This window comes from Xenopus laevis, chromosome 2S (genome assembly GCF_017654675.1).
Source record: "Xenopus laevis strain J_2021 chromosome 2S, Xenopus_laevis_v10.1, whole genome shotgun sequence".
Taxonomy (NCBI): Eukaryota; Metazoa; Chordata; class Amphibia; order Anura; family Pipidae; genus Xenopus; species Xenopus laevis.
This window is the reverse complement of record NC_054374.1, coordinates 139,766,192-139,772,191: the sequence shown is the minus strand read 5'-3', so window position 1 is coordinate 139,772,191 and position 6,000 is coordinate 139,766,192.

The following is a 6,000-nucleotide window of genomic DNA, read 5'->3' as shown; positions in this document are numbered from 1 at the left end:
TGCAAAAAACCCTTTGTGATTACAACATTTTTTTACATACACTGCACATGTAAGCAAACTTTGCGAACCTTTGTTGAAGTTTCGAATTGGTCATAAAGGACACAAAAAATTAAAATCTTGGTCGGTAACGTTTTCAAAGGTGTTTGCAAATGGTTTTTTTTGCGCTAATGAAACATATTATATTCCCCCATATAGAAGAAATAGGTCAGTGAGGAGATGAAGAAAAAAAATTTGGAGAGTGTAATTTGCGTTCCATTTACACATGAAGGTTGTTCCATAGTTTGCAGCAGGCCTCTTTATGCTGGTAGGAAAAAAGCTATGGAGTTTACCATTTTCTTTTTTTGTCTAAGCACTTGCCCCCAATCATCATAAATGAGACCTCTAGTATATTAAAAGAATGTGTTTGTGGAACACTAGGGGAAATGATTTTCTAAAAAATGCCCACACATCCTGACTAGGGTGTTGTGTTGCCTTTCCCTTCTGTGAGCAGTGTGAAATAAGTGCTGATAGTAGTCTGTTTGTAGAGCTGTTAGTCATATACATTATCATTACATCTCTATTCCATAACAAGGGCCAACCCCATAGCCATAATGAGTAGTGCAGCCATTAGTGGTCTCCTTTACTCCTCTACTCAAGTGCGTAGAATGCCATATATTATTTCCCATGTTCCACAGCCACCACAGTAAACAAATGTTAGATAAAGAATGCCTCTTAAAGGAGAACTAAACCCTAAAAATGAATATGGCTAAAAATTGCATATTTTATATACTGAACTTGTTGCACCAGCCTAAAGTTTCAGCTTGTCAATAGCAGCAATGATCCAGGACTTCAAACTTGTCACAGGGGGTCACCATCTTGGAAAGTGTCTGTGACACTCACATGCTCAGTGGGCTCCGAGCAGCTGTTGAGAAGCTAAGCTTAGGGGTCGTCACTAATTATCCAGCAGAAAATGAGCTTCCCCTGTAATATAAGATGATGCTACAGGGCTGATTATTACATTCTGATGCTAATTGCACTATTTTATGTGCTGCCATGTAGTAATTATCTGTATTAATTACTAATCAACCTTATATTGTGACATTTCTATTCTATGTGTACTGTATATTGTGAGTGGGTCCCTAAGCTCAGTAAGTGACAGCAGCACAGAGCATGTGCAATGAATCTGCAGAAAAGAAGATGGGGAGCTACTGGGGCATCTTTAGAGACACAAATCTTCCCTGCTATAAGGCTGTGGTTACCTACAGAAGTTCAAAACATAATGTACACAATTTATACCCTACTTCTTTAGTTAAACTTTAGTTATCCTTTAACTGCATTGTAAAATTACCAATTACCTGTTTAGGCTCTTGCTCATGCTCATTTCTAATGTTTTGATGATGCATTAAGCACCTGAAATAACAATGCACATACTGTATGCTCCTCATATAGATCCAGTTCTTCCCAACAGAATAGGGAGGAAACCACTTGCAAACAGTTATCTCATTTAGATCATGTCTCTGTGACATCTTAATTAGATCTTGACATTTTTTCTTAATCACTGTAAAGCCATGCAGCCAGAGGCATATTTACTGTATATGAATGTATGCTGAAACGTGTAAATACAGTTCAACATTGTCATGGGTTTTATGGCAAAGTTATGTGCTTTTACCATTATGTCCCTCCCTTTTGGTTGCTGGAAATCACCTAATAACCTTAGTTCTGTGTAATGCACACATGGCACATGGCATAGTTGGATAGACATTTTTGCCTTCCCTCTACAGGCCAATATACATCTCCAGCATAATTCCATAGGCTTGATGTTCATACTGGCTCAGCTAAAATGATGAATGAGGTGCAGTTTATCAGAGAGACTGGTCTGTTTACTAAAATGGGGCCAGCATACAGTATAAATATCTTCCCAGCGGACACATTTTATATTATGGCACAAACTGGGGACCGTATGGTTCATCTACCTTTCTAGACAAATTAGGAAATACTGTACATGTTTTAGGTTTCGCCAGCAAGTATTCCTGATATAACTCTCCATGTCACAGTGATACTCTGCAGGTATATGGGTGCGGCAGTCGGAAACAACTGACTGCCATCAGCTTTGATCATCCTATAATTCTGTTCCTCCCTGGCTTTAAGCAGAATGAATAAATGACACTTGTATTCTTCTCATTGGCCGTCAGATAATTATCAGCCGTCTCACAGGCAGAGAAAAGTTCCCAGACAGTCTCGTGGTAACATGTAAACTTACCTCCCCCTTTTCACAAGTCAGAGGGAGAGAAAGGAAAACTTCAGGTCTGTTCTGCTTTATTTTCTCATACAGGTGGCATTACCTGCTCAGCGAGGAATGCACCTCCCTAATACTCCCCCTATTTTGCTTGGCAACATCTCTGTTTATAGTATACTGTACATATACAACTGTATCTGAGCATTCAGCCTAAAAACCTGAGCTCATAAAGCTTCCAGCAAAAAAAAAGGAACTTGTGCCTTTGATCTGGTTTTACTTGCAGTAAGAAGAGCACTCAACAAATATCCTCCCTCAACCCCAGGCTGACCATATTATATGTATTGTGTGCTGATCACATATTGACCTACAAGTTAATGTATGTCTGACTTTCCTGCCTCCTGTCCAACTGGTTTTAATCTTGGCTTTTTATCTTTCTTATCTTTCTTTGGTTTTAATAACATTGGCATAATATCATTTTTATTGGCCAGGCTGGTAAAATGCCAGTTAGGTGGTAACCTTCGATTGGAAATGCAATCCTGCACTTTGGGGATCAGCATTAAAATATATACAGTAGAAGGGATTGTGTACAGGCAGTGAATCATCCATGGAAGGGATTGGATGGTGATACAGAACATTCACTAAGGGGGTTATTTATCAAACTCTGAAATTTTCTCAACTTCTGAAAACCACTCCGACCATATCCGCACGGACTTCCCCCCTATTTATTAATAGAAAAAAAAGTCATGATAAAATCGTAAAAAAAAATCTGAATCCTTTTATCTCTCGGATTTTGCGCTTTAAACATTTTTGTAAAATCACCAGAAATCTACAATTTTTTCAGAAACCCAGCTCCATTAAGAAAATCTTCGAATTGTTAACGGGACATCTGCCATCGACTTTTACATGTTCTCGGCAGGTCTGAGTTGGAGTACTTTTTTCATCAGACTTTTAACACCATCAAACTTTAATAAATCCCGAAAAAAAATTGAGGGTTTTTTTTTTTCGACGAAAGAATTGTATTTTCCACTTTAAGGAGCAGATTAACTAAGCTCAAATGAATAATTAGAATGGAAAAATATTTGAATTTGAAGTAATTTTTGGGTACTTCGACCATCGAATTGGTCAAATTCGATCGAATCGAATGATTCGAACGTTTCGAAGTAAAAATTGTTTGACTATTCGATAATCGAAGTACTGTTTCTTTATAAAATACTTCGACTTCATACTCCGCCACTTTAAACCTACCGAGGTGCAATGTTAGCCTATGGGGACCTTCCCCAGCACTTTTCTACGTTTTTTTTTGGTTGAATAAAAATCCTCCGATCGATCGCTTAAAATCGTTCGAATGGTAATAAAACTTTTTTGGCTACTGCTTTACTACAGGATGACCTCTTACTACATTTGAATTCTTTGTATTTTCCCAAACTTTTCATAACCTGCCAAAATTTGTAAAATTGACATGTTAGTTAGGGAGTGTGGGCCAATTTTTTAACACTCGGCAAAACTTTTTTTGTCCCTCTTTCTATTTTCAAAATGTTGGGACTTATGAAATGTTTTAAGTGCTGAAGATCGGCCCTGTTCATTGCATTGTCCATCTCAAGTCTCCCCTAGTGCCATGGGTGAGAATATGAAAAATATAGCCCCTCTCAATGCACAAACTAGATCTCTTACTTACTACTGATCTTTTTGTCTCAGACAAAGAAGATGCTTTTTCATAGAATTGTCTGTTATTAAACTGTAAAAATAGCTGGATAGTTGGAAGATGGTAATGTATTCATTCTTCAAGCCAACTTAAAGGGGTGTTTTTTCTGTAAATGATCTTTTAGTATGATGTAGACAATGATATTCTAAGACAATCTGCAATTGGTCTTCATCTTAATTGTTTTTCAGTAATTAAGCTTTTTGCTCAGCAGTGCTCCAGTTTGGTATTTCAGCAGCTATCTGATTACTAGGATCTGATGGTTTGAACAACAGACAAGAATAGGAATAGGAGAGGGCCTGCATAGAAAGAAAAGTAATACAAAGTAACAATATCAATAAAATTGTAGCCACACAGAGCAATAGGTTGGCTGCTATGGGGAGTGACCCCCTTTTGAATGAGCAAGGAAGAAAATAAAAAAAACCTATAAAAATAAATAATAATGCAGAGTTGCTATGAATAGGTCATTCTATAACATACTAAAAGTTACCTTAAAGGTGAACCACCCTTTAATTAATCCTACACTATCTATAACCTATCTTTGTGTAACTTCAAATGTAGATGAAACACCTTCTCTAGTTCAGGTAGGGTTCCATGATACATTGGCTAAAATGGAGCTTAGTACATAATACTAGGTATTACACAAGAGGAAAGTAGTTGTGCCTCTGGGACATTCTAAAGCTTTTTCAGTTATTTTGCTAACTGGGGATATCGTTTAAGGTCAGTAGTGAAAGTACGTCAGTTTACAAATGGTTAGTGGCTACACTAAGGGGCAGATTTATCAATATCAAGTGATAAATACTTTGAAATTCGACCATCGAATGGCTTTACTTCGACTTCAAATATCGAAGTTGAAGTTTTTGTCCACTGAATTTGACCGTTTTGCAGTTGAAATCCTTCGAATCGAACGATTTGAAGGATTTCATCCATCAATCGAACGATTTTACTTCGACTTCAAAGAACTTCGAAAACTGCTCTAGAAGGCTAACATAGCACTTCAGCAGGTTTAATTTGGCGAAGTATTGAAGTCAAATTTTTTTAAAGAGACAGTACTTCGAATGGTCGAATATTCGAAACGATTTTACTTTGAATCGAATTCGAAGTCAAAGTCGAAGTTATCCTATTCGATGGTTGAAGTATCCAAAAAATTACTTTAACTTCGAAAATTCCCTCGAATTCACTTCGAACGTTGATAAATATGCCCCTAAAAATATTCACTTTAAATTGATTTGGATTATGAGAACATTGGGGCAAATTCAAGTAGACGAGTAAAAAAGTAGGTAATGGTTTATCACATGAAAACTTGAATCGACTGGAAAATCTGGCAATGATGTTTTTTTTTATCAGAGTAAAGAAACAAAATAATTGGAATATTGTAGTGTCATGAATACAAAAGTATGTCTAAACAACGTAGGGGTTCTTCACAGTGAGGACAGTGAGGTTGTGGAATGCACTGCCGGGTGATGTTGTGGATGATTTATTATTTATTATTATTTATCAGACCTGTCTAGTTGCATATAAGTCAATGGGAGAAGTCCCAATGATTTTTTGATGTGCGCTGGGATTCATGCAATACCCCTGAAGTTTTAGGAGTTTTCAGTTAAAAATTCCAAAAAAAACATGTCTGTGGGCCTGGGGAATATCCCCAGTCATATCCAGATGGTAGTTCAGTATGGTTAAAAGCAGCCAAAATGCCTGACCAGATGTTGCCTTACCAGCTTTATGCAAAGCATGACTTTTTGTGGTAACATACTTTAGACCAGAACTATTTGGCCTATTACAGTGGAGTGCAGAGAGTTGTGTCTTTCCCCACCATCAGGGGCGATCCTGGCCCCTCCGCCGCCTGAGGCAGCAGCAGTTGCTGCTGCCCCCCCTCCCCCGGAAATTCGTTCTTAAAGAACCAGGAGCAGCATTTTTGCTGCCCCTGGTACCTAGTGGGGCGCTGCCACCTGCGGCGACAACCTCAACTCGCCTCTTTGGCGAAGCACCCCTTCCACCATTGGTTTATTCATCTGTACGGCAGCAATGAAACAAAAACGTTTAGGAAAAGACAACTTTATGTAAAACGTAATTATGAAATATAATA